This window comes from Aphis gossypii, chromosome 2 (assembly GCF_020184175.1).
Source record: "Aphis gossypii isolate Hap1 chromosome 2, ASM2018417v2, whole genome shotgun sequence".
Lineage (NCBI taxonomy): Eukaryota > Metazoa > Arthropoda > Insecta > Hemiptera > Aphididae > Aphis > Aphis gossypii.
Window position 1 is genome coordinate 35059297 of NC_065531.1, and position 12290 is coordinate 35071586.

Consider the following 12290-nt stretch of genomic DNA (forward strand, 5'->3'; position numbering starts at 1 on the left):
TCAAAATGTTTTGATCAACACTTCAAAAAAAAAGGCTCAGAAAAATCAAAAATTTCATTTATCTATAAATAGCTCAAAAAAGGCAAAACATTTTGAAAAATTAACTATATATAGATAACATTAATATAAACATTTTTTAAAAATTTCAATTATTGGTTAGTTTTTGAGTTACATCCATATAAAAAAAATTGATTTTGTTGAAAACTGGTTTTGCGTAAAAGTTCCCGATTTTCTGTCACTTAGTTTTGTTTTTCTCGATTTTTTCGAAAACTTTTGGAAAATGTTTGACCTAAGTACACCAAGAATATTCACTTTACCATCGGAAACCACTCCCGAAGAACTATCAATCAATTTTTTTTTTTTTTTTTTTATAAATTGAACAAATGAAAACAAAGCACACATTTTTTAAATAAATGTTTTATTCAAAGTGCGATTTATTTATTTATGCATTTTTTTTTTTTTTTTTAGTAAAATAATCATATTTTTTTGTTTTTAATATTTACATAGTCTTGTGAAAAAGGAGACACTCATTACACATAAGCAACACTTAATAAATTGTGAGACTTTACTAACCTACGTACAAGCGGTTTTTGGTGGCTTATGAATGAGAAGTGGTTGCAATCATAAGAGTCATAGTCTTCTACCATTTGCATATAGAAATGAAAAAGATAGCAATATTTGTGCCAACTAATAAATTTTGGCACGTTCGTGCCATATTGATTGAATGATAGTCTGTAAAATGAATTCTTGAATCCTGAATCATATGTATCTTTTTCGTTCTAATATAATGGATTAGAATCTTCAGATGAAAAGTTCTCAAACTCACAATATGTAAAGTTTTAAATTCATAAATATAACATCTACATACTTGTATATTGAATTCATCGCACTCATTCCATGCCCACTATAACATTATATAGTGTCTGACAATAATAAATAAAAATAAAAAAAATTGGGTTTTTGTGAAAACTGTTTTCTGTGAGCATTGCCGAGTTCATAAAAATGCATGAACTTTTCTTTCAAAAGATTATACATACGCATGTGTGCCTAAGGGAATCTCCAATATCCCAATAATGCGGGGATGATTCGAAACGAGAAGCAAGAAAAAAGAAGACTGGGAGAAGAAAAAAACGTACTTGATCGATTTCGCGCGACATGTAGAAAAACTCCCAATGTGTATTATAGTTCATTTCACCTCCCGTTGACATACCCGAAATTCCCAAAAGGTACGCTATGAGTATTAAGATATATAACCGCAACCCTCATAGTCACATGTTTACGTACAATAAATGTCCTCATTTATTTTTAAAACATTTCTGGTGAATAATAAGAATACTAAGAACACAATACGTTTGTCAGTCGGACATCATAATAATAGTAACGATACAATTATGAATACATACGAGAAAGGTTACAAGTTCATTTTTTACCTTATTCACATAGACGAATGTATTGAAAGATATTATCTTTATGTATACATAACTCTTATTATATACAGACATTTATATTTTTTTGTTCTCTTCAAAGAATATGGATAAAAAATGTTCTGGGCGTTTATAACGTATATCCAATTGTACACCACTATAAAGGACTCTATATAACTTTTCAAAATGAAATGGCGTATTTTACTTTTTCTGATCATTTTATTCAAATGTGGAAGTAGACTAACTTTATATATCGAACAACATAGTTTACAGGGATGTAATAGAACAAAATAATATATTTGTGGCACTTTTTTCTTCAAGCAAATTTTTACTAAAGAACACAATTTTTAATGCACATAATATATATATTTTTTGATTGAATTGAGATTTAAACTTAGTAATTCAAAAAATAACTGCTGCTATATTTCATTACTGTAAAAATGTGTTCATGTATGTTCGCATATTAATGTTAATACCTATAATTAAGTAAATCTACAGTATTATAGAGTTGATTAGATATTTTTATAATCTATGTATGTAGGGTAGCACATACTTACTTGGTACACGAGTCATCTATAAAATGTTTACTGTAGAAATCATTATATAACCTTATATAATGTATTATTTATTTTCCTTTCTGTGTAAAACTTCTATCTTATATAAAGAAACCAAAAAGCCATGAATTAACTAATTTCACTTAAGCTCTTAAAAGTTGATAAGACTACTTTAATATGTATTCCCTATTGCAATCAACATTTTATTATACCATGAAAGTTCATTAAAAATTATCATTTCAATAAGTTTTATATGTAAAAATATTAATTTTTTTTTATGTATGACTAAATTAAAATAAAATTTTTTTTTCTATATAATATATTTATTAATGAGTAATGATAACTTAAATTATTTATTGTAGCCTGTAAATATTTGTCGCTAAGACTTAAGGATTTTTAAATAACCAGTATTGTCCGTTTGATTACTTTTCATTCGTGAAGGAAACAAATAATTAAGAAACTTATATAAAAAATATCAGAAATCTTTTTATACGTACGATTATTGTTAAATATTATATTAACTATACATATACGCCTGTGTCGAAACTTAATAAATAACTCGAATGCAGGAAAATAAACCATTTAATTAACTTAATAAATTTCATTAAAACACAAATTAACTAGTCCAAAAATATATATGTCGTAGGTATATAGTCAAAAAATTTGATTAGAAAGAATTTATTAATATGCAAAACACGTAGGTATATGAAATATGTTTAATTTTGTGTCCATCGGTGCTATTGTTTTAAAACTTAAATTATAAATATATATACATATATAGGGGTAATTACTAATTAGATGCAATAGTACGAGTATAAAAATTAAATAAAAAAGTAATATTATAATTACAAATTTTTGTTATTTTTTAGTTATTAATTGTTATTACAAGTTATTGTTTGGTGGTACTTGTTGGACATTTTATATATTTTTTTTAAACATAACTCACAACTCAATATAGATAAAGTTCCCATACAACCAAGTACCTATATTAATTTTCTAAGGTAAAAACTAATGGAACTTATTATTTGTTTTTATTTAATAAGAATATTCAATATATAATACTCATTACTCGTACTATAGACTATACTACTATATTAATTAAGATATATAATATACTCGTAATATCATCTACGTCTATAACAGCTAGTTAGTAGTTACTTCTACGTTCTACCTATATATTTATGACTTAAATTTTAAAACTAATTGTACTGATGGACACAAAATTAAACATATTTCATATACCTACGTGTTTTACATACTAATAATTAATAGATATTTTTTTTCATATATAAAATAGCAATGAATAATTAATAGAAAATAGAGTTAAATTATTAAAATAATACAAAATGTGGATAGTGAAATTGCATAAAAATCAAATTCTTTGACTATGTCATTTAGTAAAATGCCTGACTTAACTATAGACTTACGACACTTTACAGAAATACTCAAGATTAGTCTTCCCACACTTAGTAGAAATCATTAAAGCAATATATATTTAAGACATTTTTTCAAACTTAATTTATAATTTTGCACTTTTTTCAAATTTTAAAAACGATGTGTATTTTACAATTCATATATTAAATCTAAACCACTTTGAAGTTTTTTTTTATATCAAACTGAGATTTAAACGATACTTTTGCTATGTAATCTTAGTTGTTATTTTAAAAAATGTTTTAATTAAGTACAAAAATATTCTATATTCTAATTGAATACTATTATTAATGTTACCTGGTACCTATGTGGTTGTAATTAAAAGCGGGTTCCCACTACATAGGTGTACGTGTATGTGCATAAAAATACTTTTCTGTGATTGGTTGGTTAGCTAAGCTTTGGTATACCAGTCTATACGTTCTTACCGCACATATAACCACGATAGCATGAAGTTGAACTATTTCCGTTCGAACGGTATAATTTGAACGATAGCAGCAATCACAAATTTAAAAATCTTAAATGTGTCATGTTATTATAATATTAAATTATATAAAATAATCCTTTAAAATTATATTGTTTTATAAGTTAATTAAAATGTATTTACACTATGGTGTCAGTGAAGCAAAATTAAGGCGGATTTCCACTGCATACGTGTACACTGTACATGTACGTTCATAGAAAATTCTTTTCTGTGATTGGTTGGTATACATGATTAGTTTTTGGTAAACCAGAAAGTTTATACATTTCAACCAATCACAGAAAAGTATTTTTATGCACATACACGTACACGTATGTAGTGGAAACCCACCTTTAACCGTACATACGTGCGTGTTGATAAATACGTGCATATACACGTAAACAATCCAGTGGAAACCCAACTTAAGCTTGTGTTCTATATCATATATGTGATTGATACCAGGTATACGTTTTACCAAGTATACTTTTTACCAGGTAAATAGTTAATACCAGGTATATGGTTGATACCATGTACATGATTGTTACCAGGTATGTGGTTGTAACTAAGTTTGTGTTGTATACCAAGTACGTGGTTGATATCAGGTACATGTTTTTCCTAGGTAGGTTGTTAATAACAGATATACGGTTGATATCATGTACATGATTGTAACCTGGTATGTGGATGTAACTAAGTTTGTGTTCTATAACAGTGATGTAGTTGAAACAGGTAAGTGATACATACATGGTATGTGGCTTATACCAGGCATATGGTTATTATCAGATAAGTGATTTATATACATCAGGTGTGGTAAAACCACATCTCGTGAGCCGCATGCGGCTGGCCACATAGACTTTTGCGGCTCGCATTTTATCGTAACATTTTTACAAACAAATTTTTTAGTATAAATTTATGTATTATATAAATAATATGACCTTTTTTTTTACATATTGGCTTTTCTATATTTATTAATTAATGTGGTAGCTCGCGAGTCTCTTCTGGCTGACCACCCCTGATATATACTACCTATATAGTATGTGCCTATTTATTATTATATTTCAATGACACTTTATTGGTGATATTGCAGCTTCTACTGGTTGTAGGTGCTATAGAATGAGAGAGCGTAGATTTTTAATCACATACTAACAAAATAAATAAAATACAATAACATTCTTTTGGTCAAATTCTTTTTGTTCAAAAATCAATCATTTGATCATTAATTTCCATGCACTTTTACTTATATATAAATTATAAGTCACTCAAATGTTAGTTACATCGAATTGATATTCAATTAATTTAACATGTATTTATCGAATCATTAATCTGGTTTTTCTTAAATAGTGCGTTATTATTTAAAATAGATTTATATATAATATTATATAACAGATATAGTATACAGCATACAAATTTCATTAAAACTGTTAAAACAAACTGAAGTAATTTTAAGCGTAGGCGTCAGTGTTATATTATTAATATTTATTTTATATTTTTATATTAATTTATATTTAAACATTGAAAATAGTATATAAGTATTTAAATTTAATAATATTTCTCATCAGTTATAACTCAACTATAACTGAATAGTTCTTATGGTTTTTATTTTATTTTATTTATTATTTTTTTTTTTTTTGTATAACATATATTATTATTACAGCTCTTACTTATAATAATGGCATTCTTGCACAACGAATGCAATTATAACAACAAAACTACTATTTGGTTGAATAATAATTTAAGTATTATTACACCTAAATACTCGTATACTTCAAATATAATTTTTAATCTACCGTACTCTAGTTTTTTATTTTTTTTTTTTTTTAAAACGCAAAATTGAAAACAAAAATAAAATGAATGTAGGATTTTCATAGTATGGTATAGTATAGTATATTATTATAGTTAATACCCATTGACTATATAATAATAAATAATTTGAAATTTTTAATTTAATGTACAATAACAACATGATGTTTTAAAAGAAGCAGTGGACTGCGTAATCCACTCTATGGTAGTGACCTCTTCTCGTTAGCATTTTTAGTTAAAATAAAATGTGTAGTAGCCAATAGGTAGTAGTGCACTAGTGCATCACACTCAGCTATAACGACGTAATAAAATAAACACAATTTTGTGTAAAGCAACACTTACAATTAACGTAAACGGTTTACACTTTTTTCTCTCTTTTACAAAATCAAACATTTATCAATTAATACTCAGTTCGTTTAAAATACCTCATGTATAAGAACTACTTATTACTTAGTACAGTTTAGAATGTCTATGAATTCTTAAATATTATAACATAATACACTTTTTAACTACATTCCATTAGTTACATAATTATCGTTAAATAACTTAAACATTTTTTTATACTATTCCGTTGGGGGTTAATCATTTTATTTCATGTTTCATCTAAAGTTTTTATTTCCCATCTTATCCTACCAAATCTTCTTCGTGTCTCTCATGACAATTCCCTTATCTTTTCCATTATTTTCTAATTATACCTACACTTCAAACTGTATTTAAAAAATATTCTATTTCTAAATTTATTAATATTCCTTATACAAGATTGCATTTCTAACTTATGAGTAACTTATGAGAAACTTTGTATTAAATTTTCAAGTATTTTTATAGGGCCAAAAAAATTCTATTGATACTTCAAAAAAAAATTTCAGAAAAATTGAAAATTTCCGTTGTCTATAAATAGCTCAAAAAAAGTCAAAATATTTTGAAAATAAAATGGTAATTTAAATAACTGGTGAAATTTTCAAGTATCTACGACTTATATTTTTTGAATAATAACAAAAATTTAAAATCGTTAGAGGATAAATCGTTATCGTTACGATATTTCGTAAAAATTTAAAATTTAAACGCACTTAAAATTGTTCCGATAATGATGCTTCGAGTTTTCTCTATAGTCTATAGATACATGAAGGAAAAATTAGTGTTGTATTTTTAATCCTTAGTTATTAACACAAAAAATTTTATGATTTTTCAACTTCAAAGCTACTTGCAAATTTTCGCGATTTCGTAAAAATTTGAACTATAAATGCTTATAAAAAAAAAATGTGACTAACGATTTTTAATTTTTTTTGGCTACGATAAGAACAACTCATAAGGAATCTTGTATTAAATTTTTAAGTTTTTTGGTCATCCAACATTTTTTTATTGACACTCCAAAAAAAAATTCTCATAAAAATCGTAAAATTTCTATGGTAAATAATTAATAAATAACTCAAAAAAGTCAAAATATTTTGAAAATTTAACCATGTATTAATATCAGTAACATAAACATGTGATGAAAATTTTAAATATTTACAGTGATTAATTTTTGAAAAACAAAAAAAAAATAAAACACGCATCATTGTAAAATCAATACATTCATCACTTCGTTCAGAATCTAAAATAAACATCCCCAGATAGTAAGTATTTAAAAAACACATAGGTTATATTTTTATATACATATGAAAAAACTATTCTAGCTATTAATTTAGTATAAATGACTTAAAATCAAAATCAAACTCGTCTTAATACATTCGTAGAATATATTAAATTAGATCACATTTTTATAATTATCAATCATATAAATAAATTGTTATTTAATAATGTTTTAAAAATGAATATAAGTATAATATTCTTATCCTAGTTGTAATAATGACTCTATAATAAGTATTTCTACTTAAATGTGTAAATGTGTAGACTATTATGTTTATGTAAATAGGTAGGTATATGTTTTATGAGGTTGAATTACTTTTGGAAACCAACAATATTATTTTTAAAGTAACAGAAATAATTTTACTTTAGTTATAAATCATACTAATAGATTTGTAAACAACTTTAAAAAAAAAATAATGTATTTTTTTTTAATCATAAAATACATTTTACAAAAATGTATTTGACAGTTTTATATGGGAACCTAAATTCTCTATCTTATTAAAATATTCTCTCTTTCTGTTGTATTTGCCATTTGTAGCAATTGCAAACACCAAAAACCGATGATGTGGCATATTGCACGTTTACGGCTTCCATGACCCCAACTCGCTATCGGGTTGTCTTTTAACTATGTTCATTGCATGTACATGAAATACATAAATATCTTGCTACGTCATATTGTGTGAATATTGACATACATGCAATCACACATTACTCATACACACTATAATGTATGCAAAAATACATTTTTATACATATAATATATTATATAAATTTATAAATTTTATAATTAATTAAAAATCTTTGTTTTTTTTCATATCTTGATGTTGCCAATATAACATAGTATATTTTCGATTTTCGGTTACCAAACGACATTCATCGTTTTGCTCAAATGAAGAATCCTTCTTCTACTTTAAATATGATTTATATCTTTATGACGAAACCCGTTTTTATTTATTTGAGATAATATGGTATTTCAGTCAGTGGTTGACGCACGTGTTTAGGTTTTTTACAGCTCATTTTGAACACAACATATAAACAGTGAAAGGGAAGAGAGGTGATATGGTCATTTGCGCTTCCGATATTTACGACCTTTTGGTCTACCACTCGTTGGCTGAGCAAAAATTATAGCCGACAATTGCAGGAACCCTGTCTAGTATTTTTTCCGTACTTAATAATAATGATAATAATATTCGTATATATATTATCGTATATTTTTATCTCATATAATATAATTATACATAGAACAGATACTTATTTTAAGCACGTAATTATTTGTACCTATCTTTTCATTTTAAATTTTTTTTTTTTAAGCGTTTTAAAGTTCAAATTTTTTTGAAATATGTGAAAATCACGAAAATTTGCAAGTAATTTTATAGTTGAAAACGCATAAAGTATTTTGTTTATATATTTTAGATTAAAAATTCAACACTAAGTTTTCCTTCAAATAGCTATAGAGAAAACTCACAGCATTATTACAGGAAAAAATATTATGACTGTGTGAATTTAAAATTTTTACGAAATCACGGATCAATAACAATTTATCTTCAAACGATTTCCAATATTTGTTAGGTTATTCAAAAATTATAAGTCGTAAATACTTGGAAATTTCACAAATTATTTAAATTAGCATTTTCTTTACATGATTTAATTTTCAAAATATTTCGATTATTTTAAGGCTAATTACAGACATTTGAATAATTAGGTTTTTTTTTTAAAAAAATATCGATGCCATTTTTTCGGCTGAGTAAAAAATTGAACACAGAGTTCCTCTGAAATAAGTTTTATATTGATAGATATATATATATATTATTTTTTTTAGATTTATATATATAAGAATACACAGGTACAATTTTTTTTTATTAGCATTTGAAGTTCAAGTATTGATAAAATTCATTAAAATCGTGAATATTTGGGAATTATTTTGTAGATAAAAATGTATAAAAATATTTGTATAAGTAGCTAAAAAGTTGATAATTTAATACTAGATTTTCCATAAGTTTAATTTACAATATAAAAAGAAGTTGAGTTGTGTAATGGCCAATTAAAAACATTTTATCTTAGGTTAAAATTTTTACTAAATCCAAAATTCACGCGTAAAATAACGATTTACTATCAAATAGCTTTAGATTTTTGTTATAGGTAATTAAAAAGTACTAGCAGTTGAAACTTGAAACATACACCAATTGTTTAAATTGTTATTTTTTGTAAATTTAATTTTGGGGTTTTCAGGTCATTAAAACATACACTACCTTTTTCACTTTTAATTATCACTAAGAATATATTATAACCTAAACTGACAAATTATCTCAGTTCAGAATCATTTTTAGTATACAATGATATCAATCATTAAATTCAAATTTAATACATCCATTTTAGCCCATTATCTTACTCTATGTCCGAGGTCCACTCGATACATACTGTATAGCAGAGCGTTATCTGCTTTTTATTGGTTAAAAATGACGTTTGAATATTTTTTTAATACCCGATTTTTTTAAATTACAGTGTTTAAGAATTGGATATTTATTCACGTAAAATATTTACGGAAATACACATAATCACGTCATAATTGAAATTTCAAATTATTCAATATGCAAATTTTAATATTTCTACACATGAGACTATTTATAATAAATTACTTTACTTTCAAGATTCATTCCATAATCTAAAATTTAATAATTTAAAATAGAAATGAGTTTGAAATTAGAAGTCAGTTTTCTATATAAAAAGTTTTTTTGGGCAGCTGTTGTTACTTCATTTAGGAATCGAAAAAATATTTGCTTAATTTCATTGATTTAAAACTCAATTTCCTACAGGCCCGTATCCAAGGACGGTGACGTTGCCCCCATTAACCTAGTCGTTGCCCCTCCCCCTAAAAATATTAGATAGACATTGTTTTAATATATTATGTCCCCCCAAAAAAAAGTTTGCTTTGCCCCACCTGAAAATTTGGTCGAACTACGGGCCTGCCTAGAAAATACATCATAATTATAGAGAATTTTTAAATAAATAAAAAATGACATACCAGCTCATAACGCATAGTGATTAATACATACATTTTCCAAACACCAACATTTAAATGTTTTAAAATTTTTCACGTATTCAATACAAATTGAAAGATACAAATGTATCTCATATTTCAATATTTGTATATATTATGTATACCTAATACAATTTTAATTTAATCTATTTAACTAACTCAATCCAACTCAGCGGATATTCGAAAAATAAGTTTAATATTATACTGTCTTAATTTAATTTCACTTTTTTAGATTCCTAACGTATAATAAATATTAAAAAATAGAAAACTTATTGTCTTTCAAGTAATTTTGTTTTATTTTGAATTTATTTTCAATGATATTAATAAAAAAAGGATATTAATATTTTTAATTTTTAATCACTACATATTCATAAAGTTACTGAATATTTTACGTCGGATTGTAATGTTTTCTATCAATAAAATGTCATCGTTTGCTTTTTATAGAATTTATAATATTTTTATTTATTTTGGTATTCTTAGTCAATAATTTTTTGCTTTTCCATCTCTCTCTTTCTCATTACTATATTTAACATTTAATGGTTTCTGGAATTGTTTTGTATTTACAATAAACAATGTGTTATAACTAATAACCAACATTAAGAGTGTTATTGTATCAATACAAATAATAAAAATTATTATGATATGTGTATGATAATAATTGTCGAATTATTGTTTAATTTACAATGATAAAAATTTATTTAAGTATGAGTATTTAACTTACGGCATAATAAAATAATAAAACAATAATAATACCAATATACCATTAATTACTAAAATATTAATCAAGCTTAAGTTTTAGAATACTTTCAATAATTTAAATTGTTATCCTTTCTATAAAAAACTACAGTAGGTATATAATTTTTTTATCATGTAACAATAATGCTACACTACTATAATTTGTATTATTAAATAGTATTATTTAAAAAAGCTTTATTAATTGGACTTTCAACATTGTATCTTATAAATAGTACATTATTCCAACAATTTATATTTTTATTCTGAGTAGGGAAATGAATGTATTGATTTTACATTGAAGTGTTTTAATAAACGTATCGGCCACAATTTTTGACGAAATTGAATTAAACTTAAATCATTTAATTTTACAGAGTACCTTTTCTACTAAAGGCCTCTTAACTATTTTATTTTTATGGAATTGTTTATTACTATTTTATCAATTAAGTGTATTATACTACAGTTGTCTAACAGATGGCTTAGTAAAGAATTTTGTTAAAAAAAAGTTATTTAATTTAAATTTTATAAATTCAAAAAATATTATTCGCAGAAACTTAGGAACTTGAAGCTTTTCATCATTGTACTTATTATTCTTTACAAAACACAATTTAATTTTAAAAGACTTAGATTAATTTTAAATTATTTATATTATAGTTTTGTTTTCATCATCTTTCAATATGCTGGTATTGACTTTTGAGTTATTAACAATTAGTAATATTATACGAAATAATATATGGGATGTGTTTTTAATAAAAACTAGTCGATCTACAATAATACTAATTGAAAAATAAATTAACAATAGCAATATAATGATATAATTATAAGGTGACAGATTATTTCTGTTGAGAATAGTTTTTCATATGCAATAATACAACATGAAATTTAACATATACAATAATATAATAATATACTTACGTTACAGTAACCTATTATACATTTATAATAAATGCCGAGATATACTCAGGAACTACTATTCACAACAAAGCAACATCCCGGATTTTTATGAACAAAATATATTCTATTAAAAACTATTTCCTCGTATGGTACATATGAATACTCACATATTTTGTTAAGGTTCAAGACATTGCCTATCAATACCAATACATAACAAAGTATTAAAAATTTAATTCGATAGACACCAAAATTATAATGAATTATTAGTTTTAAAACTTTTTAATAAATTAATGTAGGTAGGCTCCTTGATTAATAAATTTAGAAAACATTTTTTTTTT